This window comes from Stegostoma tigrinum, chromosome 4 (assembly GCF_030684315.1).
Source record: "Stegostoma tigrinum isolate sSteTig4 chromosome 4, sSteTig4.hap1, whole genome shotgun sequence".
In the NCBI taxonomy this organism is placed as follows: domain Eukaryota; kingdom Metazoa; phylum Chordata; class Chondrichthyes; order Orectolobiformes; family Stegostomatidae; genus Stegostoma; species Stegostoma tigrinum.
The window spans coordinates 79,871,464-79,882,587 of NC_081357.1; the positions used below are offsets into that span (position 1 = coordinate 79,871,464).

General features: G+C 41.6%; 1 protein-coding gene across 4 annotated transcripts in view; it reads right to left on the bottom strand.

Moving 5' to 3' along the window:
• Window positions 1-10,783, bottom strand: part of msraa (methionine sulfoxide reductase Aa) — a 548,797-nt gene extending 538,014 nt beyond the window's left edge. For 2 of the 4 annotated variants that reach the window (XM_059645458.1, XM_059645456.1), the window contains exons 1-2: window positions 10,518-10,783; window positions 6,718-6,792 (exon numbers count right to left, since the gene is read on the bottom strand). The gene's annotated coding sequence lies outside the window, so the exon portion shown is untranslated. Of the gene's footprint in view, window positions 1-6,717; window positions 6,793-8,152; window positions 8,215-10,517 lie in introns of those variants that run through there. The other 2 variants (XM_059645460.1, XM_059645457.1) reach the window with 1 other exon arrangement.
• Between the last annotated feature and the right edge of the window lie 341 nt (window positions 10,784-11,124).

An 11,124-nucleotide genomic window follows, 5' to 3' on the forward strand; every position in this document is an offset into this window, starting at 1 on the left:
TTTGACCTGCATTGCCACCTTCAGGGAACAATGAACTTGAACACCCAGATCTCTCTGTTCATCAATTTTCCCTAGGACTTTTCCATTTACTGTATAGTCCGCCCTTGAATTAGATCTTCCAAAATGCATCACCTCGCATTTGCCCGGATTGAACTCTATCTGCCATTTATCTGCCCAACTCTCCAGTCTAGCTACATTCTGCTGTAAGCTCTGACAATCCCCTTCATTATCTGCTACTCCACCAATCTTAGTGTCATCTGCAAACTTGCTGATCAGACCACCTACACCTTTCTCCAAATCATTTACGTATATCACCAACAACAGTGGTCCCAGCACAGATCTCTGTGGAACACCACTAGTCACAGGTCTCCAATTTGAGAAACTCCCTTCAACTACTACTCTCTGTCTCCTGTTGCCTGGCCAGTTTTTTATCCATCTAGCTAGCACACCCTGGACCCCCTGTGACTTCACTTTCTCCATCAGCCTGCCATGAGGAACCTTATCAAATGCCTTACTGAAGTGTGTATATGACATCTACAGCCTTTCCCTCATCAATCAATTTTGTCACATCCTGAAAAAATTCTATTAAGTTGGTAAGACATGAACTTCCCTACACAAAACCATGTTGTCTATCACTGATAAGCCCATTTTCTTCCAAATGGGAATAGATCCTATCTCTCAGTATCTTCTCCAGTAGCTTCCCAACCACTGAGGTCAGGCTCACCGGTCGATAATTACCTGGATTATCCTTGCTGCTCTTCTTAAACAAGGGTGAGTGTCAGTAGGTAGTTGGGATGGGGGTTGGTCAATTGAGGGAGGATGGACAGGTCAGGGCGGTGGAAATAAGACTAGTAGGTAGGAGTGGGGCTGGGTGTTGGTCAGTGAGGTGAAAGGAGCGCGTAGGTGGGAGAAAAGACGGACAGGTTAAGGAGGCAGGGACGAGATAGACTGGTCTTGGGATGAGGTCAGGGGTGGGGAGATTTTGAAGCTCGTAAAGTCCACACTGAGATCATTGGGCTGCAGGGTTCCCAAGCGAAATATGAGGTGCTGTTCCTGGAGCCTTTGGGTGGCATCGTTGTGGCACTGCAGGATGCCCAAGATGCACATGTTGTCCAAGGAGTGGGAGTTGAAGTGGTTTGTGACTGAGAGATGTTGTTGTTTATCATGAACCGAATACAAGTGTTCCACAAAGCGGTCTCCAAGCCTCCGCTTGGTTTACCCGATGTAGAGGGGGCCACATTGGGAACAGCGGATGCAATATACCACATTAGCAGATGTGCAGGTGAGCATCTGTTTAATATGAAAGTTTTTCTTGGAGCCTGGGATGGAGGTGAGCGGGGAGGAGTAGGGGCAGGTGTAGCACTTCCTGCGGCTGTAGGGAAAAATGCCAGGGGTGGTGGGGCTAGTGGACAGTGTGGAATGGACAAGGGAGTCACAGAAAGCGCAGTCTCTCCAGAAGGTTGATAAGGGTGGGGAGGGAAATATATCCTTGGAAGTGGGGTCAGATTGCAGGTGGCAGAAGTGGCGGAGAATGATGCGTTGAATCTGGAGGTTGATGGAGTGGTATGTGAGGACAAAGGGAATTCTGCCTTTGTTGTGGGGAGAGGGTATGATGGATGAGTCAGAGGAAATGCGAGAGATGCGGTCAAGAACGTTTTTGACTACTGTAGAGGGGAAATTGCAGTCCTTGAAAAGCGTGGACATCTGGGAAGTCTGGGAGTAGAATGCCTCATCTTGGGAACAGATGTGGTGGAGGTGAAGGAATTGGGAAAAGGGGATGACATTCCTGCAGGAAGGTGGGTGAGAGGAGGTGTATTCTAGGTAGCTGTGTGAGTGGTGGGCTTGAAATGGATATCAGTTTCCAGGTGGTTACCAGAGATGGAGACAGAGAGGTCCAGAAAGGAGAGAGAGATATCAGAAATGGCCCAGGGCCATTAAAGTTGGGGTAGAAGATGTTAATAAAGTGGATGAACTGTTCGTGGGAGCATGAGGCGGCTCCAATGCAGCCATCAGCCGCGTCTCTCGCGTTTCCCGCACCTCAGCCCTCACAGCCCCTCCCCGCAATAACAACAAAGACAGAATTCCCCTTGTCCTCATATATCAACCCATCAACCTCCGGATTCAACACATCATTCTCCGCCACTTCCACAACTTGCAATCTGACCCCTCTACATAGGATATATTTCCCTTATCTGCCTTCCGGAGAGACTACTCCCTCTGTGACTGTCTTGTCTGCTCCACACTCCCCACCACCCCTAGCACTTTTCCCTGCAACCGCAGGAAATGCTACACCTGCCCCTACAGCACCCCCTTCACCTCCATCCCAGGCCCCAAGAAAACCTTCTACATTAAACAGATGTTCACCTGCACATTTGCTAATGTGGTATATTGTATCGCCATTTCCAATGTGTCTTCCTCTACATCAAGTAAACCAAGTGGAGGCTTAGAGACCACTTTGTGGAACACCTATGCTTGGTTCTTGACAAACAACAACACCTCTCAGTCGCAAATCACTTCAATTCCCACTCCCACTCCTTGGACGATATGTCCCTCCTGGGCCTCCTCCAGTGCCACAACTTTGCTACTCGAAGGCTGGAGAAATAGCACCTCATATTCCGCTTGGGAACCCTGTAGCCCAATGGTCTCAATGTGGACTGCACAAGCTTCAAAATCTCCCCACCCCTGACCTCATCCCAAGACCAGTCTGTCTCGTCCCCGCCTCCTTGACCTGTCCATCTTTTCTCCCACCTCACTGGCCAATTCCCACCCCCACTTCCCAACTACTAGCTTCATCCTTGCCAGTTTGACTTGTCTATCTTCCCTCCCACCTACTCAGTCTCCCTTCTCACTGACCAACGTCCATCACAACTCCCTACCTAGAGTCACCTTTACTGGCTTCATCTCCACCTCCTTAGCCTGTCTGTCTTCTCTCCACCTATCTGCTCCTCTATCCAATTTCTATTATTGCCTCTCCCTTTGTTTATTTCAGATCCGCTTCCTCTCCCCCAATTCTGAAGAAGGGTCGAGACCCCAAATGTCAGCTTTCCTGCTCCTCTGATTTTGCCTGGCCTGTTGTGTTCATCCAGCTCTACATCTTGTTATCTCAGACTCCAGCATCGGCGGTTCCTACTATCGCTGAATCAGAAGGATGTGGATGCTTTGGAGATAAGGTTTACCAGGACGCTGCCTGGATTTTAGCTATGAAGAAAGGATAGACTGGACTTGTTTTCACTGGAATGCAGGGGGTTGAAGGGCAATGTAAAAGAAGTTTATAAGATTGTGAATAGCGTGAACAGAGTGAAAATATCAGGCTTTTCCCAGGGTGGAGTGATCAATTACTAGGGGACACAGGTTCAAGGTGCAAAGGAGGGAGTTTAAAGATATGTGTTAGGCAGGTTTTTCACACAAAGCATGGTGAGTGCCTGGGAAGCAGAGCCAGAGGAGGTGGTGAAAGCAGACTCAATTGCAGCATTCAAGAAGCACCTAGAAGAATAAATGAATAGGATACGAATCCTGTAAGTGAAGACAGTTTTAGTATGGAAGGGCAAAATGTGTCAGGGATGCTTGCATGGCTGAAGGGCCTATTCTTGTTCTGCATTGTTCTTTATTCTTTGAGTATTATAATGTCTGATGGAAGCGTTGAGTCCAATCAATGCTTTGATTCCTTTTCTTCTAATTTACATTACTGGCCTAAATAATGAACAAAATGTAGGTTTGTCAGGTTTGTTACTAAGACAATGCTAGTAAAAGAATGAGAGAGAGAGAATGAGACAATTGTGGAGATTCAGCTATATTTTAACTGGAAGAACTCAAGAGCTCCAGCGAAATTACCATGGCTGACCGTTACAATATGCTGCATGGAAATGATTGGTGTTCTAGCAGCAGATGGCACAGCGCATCTTCCCTTTCTGCAATTTACAAAACCTCCAAATTCTGCTTGCTGTGTCTTGGTGAAATAGCAGTTGACACATTGGCTGGGGTGGCCTAACAGGCTACAATGGCACCCGATCATTTTCTCATCTATCCCATGTTAAGCTGAAAAATTCAGATGAAACTTGCTGCATTCACATCTCGTTGTGCAGCTGACACTAAGGAAAAGAGGATCTACTAAAAGCAACTGTCAATATGAGGACTGCCACATCTCTTGCAGTTGGCAGGTCTCTCTCTGCAGTTGGCAGACAGATGGGCAGAGTACCTTTCTTTTGTCTAGACTGTGTTAAATCATTAGATGGCATAACCCACCCCCTTCTCCTTTGCATAAAACAAATGAGCAATACCTCAGGAGCAAAATAAAGAGAGTTTCAAGGCACAATAACAACTGAGTTGCTTGTGTAGATAAAGAGAGGAAGAGACAACATATATGCAATGGGCCAAATGGACCTCTTCCACGTTGTTAATTTTCTATGACCCGATGAACTACCACAATGACTCAAAAATATAATGGTGGACAGGGCAGATTTGCATGGGTTAGAGGGGAAAGGATTGGATGCAGATAGGGAGTAAACTCCGAGAAGGCTTTCTAAAAGGATGAATTAATCTGTCTTTAAAGGCTATGGCCTTTGAAAGGTCCTCACACCTGCAGCTTCATGGTCCACCCTGTAACATCAGTTCTTCCATATTTCACTGTGTGTCCAGGAAACTCATCAGTCAACATTTTCATGGGCTAAGAAGTAACACAACGCCTATTCAAACAATCTCTTGCAGTTTGCAATGATGTTCCCGCCTGCCTTGGCAGGAATATTGGGCCACCTGCCCCAAGCCCAATGACACAGTTGAGCCAGGAATTCTGACAAAGTATCCTTTTGAAACAGGTCTGCTATCATGTTCTCACATTGAATGATTCTACTCTTTAGATTAATTCATATTTTCAATAGTCTATGTTTTTATTTTCTCAGGTACAATATATTATTACAAATTTAATTGCTGTGTTCAAACTATGGGATGCAGAGTGCACAGTACAGTGTGAAAACAGCTGACAACATGAGAGGAGACAGGATCAGAGATGGTCCAAGGAATTGGTTCTAGGAGGGAAGATATTGTCAGTTTGTACATTATTTAGGTTGGACCCTTGCTGTGTAATTGCTGTGTTGTCCAAGATTCTCATTGATTTGCTTGTCTGTGTGACTTCACTGTCCACAATTTGACTGTTGTGTCACATTTCAGATAAGATGTTTCACCAAGGCCCATCTGCCTTCTCAAGTGGATGCAAACAATCCTACTCCACTATTTAAAGAAGTACAGGGGAATTGTCCCTGGTGTCCTTGCCAATATTTATCTCTAAATAAACATCACAATGGCCGAGTATCCGATTGTTATCACAAAGCTTTTTTCATGCAGACTCCTTGTAAAAACGGACAGTGATTAACCCACATGTCAATTCTTAACTTATTTCAAATTATCCTGGCAGTTGTAAAGAAATATAAATGCAAGCTCTTTCATGCTTTAAGGTAATATGCTCAAAGAAAGGTTTATTTATTCAAGGTGTAACACTACTAAAAAGTTTAAACATTTAAAACCAATTAAGTTGAGTCAGTGAAATGATTTTATTAATAATTGTCAATGCAGTATTTAACAAATTTAGAATTTTACCCTCTTCTCGCAAATCTATCTTCATATCGACTAGTGGTGTATTTTCAACCCTCTCCAGGGTATATTTCCAGGTTATTTTGAAACTTAAAAGTAGTCCATTTTGAGCATTTGTATGTTACAACTGAAAATCTTCAATCTTGAAATAAATTGATACGGATTGTGAGCAGAACAAGCTGATCACTGTTTTCCCAAATATCTTTTCCAATTTGGACATTCCATACTTCTGCTTCTTTTCAGGTTTCGTATATCCTTTTCCCATAATCCAATGATGTTCATTTGATCTAACTCTCTCCTATTCTTGTAATCTCAGGCTGAACTACTGCGTAGTAATCAGGGTAAGGGGCTGGAAATATAACAAGTTGAGTTGCTTTTGCAAAAAGCCAGATCAACATGGGACTAATGGCCTCTGTCCCTGCTTTGACTATCTAATTATTCTCTGATCTACCAGCAGGAGTTTAACAGTAAAGCAAATGTAAATTTATGACCACTGCATTGCTGTCAGTGATTATCGTATTGAGTCTGGGGAAAATGTGGACAAAGAAGAGTTGTAATTGAGCATGTAGCAATCAGGAGAGAGGCAGGTAATCAAAAAGGAGGGAGTACTTTAAAGGAAAGAAGTCCATGGAAGAGGTGATCAGGAAGGAAAAGGTGTTGGGGAAGGGGTAAGAAAGGGCTGAAATAGGCTTCACAGCTGTTGTGGACTAGGGAAGAGCAGGAAAGTTTGGCCTATCTCCAATTTCAGGCAAATATTTTTCTTAAATATATTAATATTTTTGGCCCTGGCCTCTAGCAGTCAGTTTAAGGGGTGTTGACTGCGTCAAATGTAGGTTAGACTACCTTGGATGCAATTCTGAAACAGGCATTAAAGTCAATATTTCCATAAGTAAAATCCTACAACCACCTAGCTTCAAACATTGGACAACGAAATGTTCAATTTCACAGTGTAGCAGCCCACACACTTCTAGTGTGAAACTCCAATATTAGATCTTGGAATATCAATTTGTTGGGTGTTGGAAAGTCTTGTTTTCACAAAAAAAGACAAGCCATTTCAACAAATTAAATACATTAACGAAGATTTCCTCCACCCAATATTGGTGGAAAAATGCAAAATAGCTTGGTCATACTCACAGTTACAATTTCATCACAAATAATGATCACTGGAAAGCTCCCTTGGACAGAAAATTTTGATCAGACGCATTGAGGCTGGGATAAAAATGGAATACATGATAAGACAACAACATATTAGTTACATGGTATAATCTTTTAAATGATTTGATTTCCTAAAAAAAAATGCCTGGATGAATAAATTTAAGGGCCTTGAACCATTAAATTGTCAGGAATATATTATTTGGATGCTGGAAATTCTTGTTAATTAGCAAAGTTTGGAGTGCCACAGATGGCAGCAAAAATGCAGTCCTCATGTGATTTGACCATCAGCAACTCCAGGGAATTATTCATTCCTTACGCTCACCAGTTTTTTTTAATGCATTTTGTTCAATTTGCCATTGAAGAAAATGCCAATACTGCAAAAATGACCCCTGTTACATAGGCATCAAGGCTAGTTTTATTTATTACTTTTTGATTAACATTCTTTTACTGACATGTTAAGGTTGACTCTAATATAATACACCTGGCCTAATCAACTCACATCAACTGCCTATTTTACATCCTACCAGACTTAATAATCCATCAAAATCAAGAGGAACTCAAACTGGATGGTTAAAAAATGGGTGACTGATCTGATCCTGACAGTTTAAGTTATGGTATCCCTCGTGCATTTAGAAAATGACAAATTAAAATTAAGGGCTTTTACAAGCATTACTATCTATTTGTCACTTTTTAAGATTCTTCCCATCTTTCCTTATGCTCCTTACTTCAACTTCTTTTTCACTTCTATTCTCATTTGCCTTCCTGTTTTACGTAATTTACTCCCAAAATCATCTACGTTTGGTATTCAAGAATCTGATTCCTATGCCTAAACTCAGGTCCACACCATTGAAATGTCAACTCTGATTAGTTTTTTTTTAAAAGACCGAATTTTTTTTATTTCGATGAATGAAGGGCAAAGACACTACATCTAGTCTGGATGTGCCATTGAAGGTCAAAGTTACTTTTTTCATTCTAAGCAACATCCTTCAAACCGCTGGGAAGTGACCTTGCTCAGTTGGAACAGGTGCTGCAGAAATAACATCTCATTAGCGGTGCCTGACGTGTTGATGTTCCTGATACATAGCCCAGCACCATGACTCCCTTATAGTTACTCAACCATTAGAAATGCAATGACTATGTTTATGTTGTTAATGCTATTTGTTTACAAACGTTGATGTTTGATTTGCAGCATTGAAAATGTTACTACACTACAATTTAATTAGCATTATTGTGGTATAGCAAAGAAGTTAGCCGTTAGAAATTCGCAGGATAAAATTGCCATCCAGATTTTTTAAATTTTCAAATTAAATTAAATCATTAATGTGCGTTCTAGAAATGATCCTTTCGAGGAAGAAATTAACCAATCTAAGCGAGCACTTTTCTTAATTTTTAAATAACCATTGTATTTACTCACTTTTCACTTTTCCTTCAGTTATTCCCAGCTGGACACCACTAAGCGTCCCCGGTGAGTTCTAATAATTATTCCAGAACGCGTCAATGCCGATGAGGAAAAGTGAAATCAGAATTTCCAGGGCAGTAAATATTATTTTGACAAGTACCGGACAAATAACCACATTTGAAAGTTATCTTTAAAGGTATTTATTTGAGCAGAAATATTCAAAATCAAAGAAAACAGCACGAAATGAACTCGAAAAGATAACTATTAAGATTTCTGAAACACTGATTATAGTCGGTGATGTGACCACATACTTTACTAAAAGGACAATGATTGATCTGTGACTATATTCACATTGGAAGCCCAGTGAAATTATTAGTATTCTATCTATCCTTCATAATAGGATATAGGGGTCACTGGCTGAGTCATCATTTAATGGCCATCCCTAAAATGTCGTTTAAAAAGCTGGGGAGGGGTTTAGAGAGACGCCCGCCCCCGTGCACGGTTCTTTGGGAGTGGAGGACTTCATTTGAGATGGATTTGGTTCTCATCAATGTTAAAAGATATTCTAGAATGAACTCAAAACGTATATTTTCGTCTTAGTTCATTTTTGAAATAGTTTGAACATAGTTCCACTTAACGATTTTGCACCAGAGAAGCATTTTTTTCTGTCGTCTTTGACACTGAAAATGAACCGATCTAATAGATCACCGTTACGTCAAGATTCCAAGCCACATATGCCTGGCCGTGTAATGTTTGATGACTGCAATGACCTAGGAGCTGCTTCTGGACTCTTGAACAGCCGCCGCGCTCGCCATATAAAAAGACTTCCAGTTGCTGAATGCCTAATCGCAACTAAAATGCCTAATCACAATTAAAAGAAAAATGAGTTCTGTTGTGACTAGGCCGTTTTCATGAAGGGATAAGCTAACCCCAATTTTGGAATTGCCTCGCCAAATCTAATGTGAAGCTGTTTTAACCAGTATGAGCTTATATATAGATATAATATGTATCAAAAATGCTCGTTCCATTTATGTTCTCTCGTGATCCATTCAGCCTGTTCATGCGTTCTGTTTGAGATACAATTTGTATTAAATGTTTCACAGATATGTAAACCTGTTTTAAAACCTGCTGCAAGGTTTAAATGATGAATTTTAAGGGTGATAATAGACCAATGTAACTATACTTTTTTTAAATATTGGCACTCCGTGTTTTTGTTTTGTCTTTCAGTTATAACTTACTTTCTAATTGTATGTATCTTTGCAAACCAGAACAAGCTCTTGACTGTGAATCAGGATAGTACCTCCTTGAAGTTTCTTTATTAAATGACACAGAACACGATAGTTATGTTAGAGAAAAAGATTTGACAAAAATACAAATACCAGACATCTAAAAGAAACTCCAAAGTTATTTGAAAACCAATGCATGCCATATAGTATCTGAAACAGGAAGATGGGTTAATGTTCGGGGTAACACTTTCAGCAGAATTGTAGCTGGTGAGATGATTAGGAACTAGATGCGGTGACAGTCCAAATTACGAACAAAATACAGAAAACGCACTGTCACTATGGACGATTAAAATTATCGCAAGAAATAGGAACTGATAACCAGAATTCTACAGATTCAAATTCAGAACTATACGGTTCGAAAGTGATATTTTATGGAATTTACTTCGCTATTAAGTTATTGAAATGCAGTAGATATTGAGGTCAACACAAAGGGACGGTACAGCTTTAAATCCACAAAACAAGCCATCTGGTGTTGAACGCATGTCAAACGCGTTTATGGAAGCCACGCGTAAGGCGAACGGCAGTCATTATTCTCTCAAGTCCTATGTCAAGCACAGAGAACTCTCCCTGACCTCGGGCCGACATGTCGATCAATGTAATACCCTCACACACGTGCACACATACGCACATACACACACAAATGAAAATGTACATCTAAAGAATAACCACCAAAGACCTGACAGTGCGCGAAAAGGACCAAAGAACCGTCCCTGTTTAGTTAATGGTTCTCCCAGATCAAATCAACTGAGGGTGGGGGGAGGGAAAGGAGAGTGTGTGTCTGATTTTGAAGGTGGTCAGCACAGCGCGGAGCCATATGGATCTGAGGGCTTCTGATGAATCCGATTTGACGAGTTTTGAAATGTAATTTCTGTGCGCTTAGTGTGAACGGTCCTGGCAGTCTGGCTTCACATGGGCCAAGGGTCAGTGCAGCAGTATGTTCCGCTTGTACGGATCATGGGGAAATTACCAGTCTCTGTCTGAGCTGTTTGTACTTGAAACTCCATCGCGGTGTACCCCTAACAAGAAAGCGCATAGATATATTTTCTGGACGGCTTCAATCACCCAGCAAATCTGTTCCCACATAACCCCTTTACCTATCCCCGTGGTTTGATAGCGTGGTGCCAGCTCAGTTTGGTCCTTAGAACAAACGCATTCCTGTAGCCTCACGGCCGAGCCCCGGTGCTGGTGCAGAAAATACGATAACGTTTAGAAAGATGGCGATTCAGTTGCTACATTTCTGTTACACGGTGGTGAATGGCAGTAGGGAAGTGAATTGTTGCCATCAAACGAAGTGTATTTTCTTTTGGGAGGTCAAGGGGGCGTTGCAGATGAATCTCTGTATCTATAATGCCGCAGGAAATGTAGCCAGGCTTTGGTTTTGCAGTTTTGGAAACACGGTGGATTAATCACCAAAGTGATTCAACATCAGCCAGTATAAAGATATTTTTTACAACCAAGTGAAATGTACAATTAATTTGGTAAATATTTGAGTTGCCCTTCGTCCTCCTCTTCCTTTAACACCAGTTCTTCATATGGCAAATGCCCGTGATATTGATTGGCTAAAAGGTTCTAATGGTCAAATTCAAAATCAATGTGTACACTTGGTTCCGCCGTGAAGCTCTAGTTTCTTTAAAGGTTGGTACAAAGTTTAGATCAAGCAAATCTTGTAGAACCGTGCCTTCGTTTTTTAACCTGTGACTT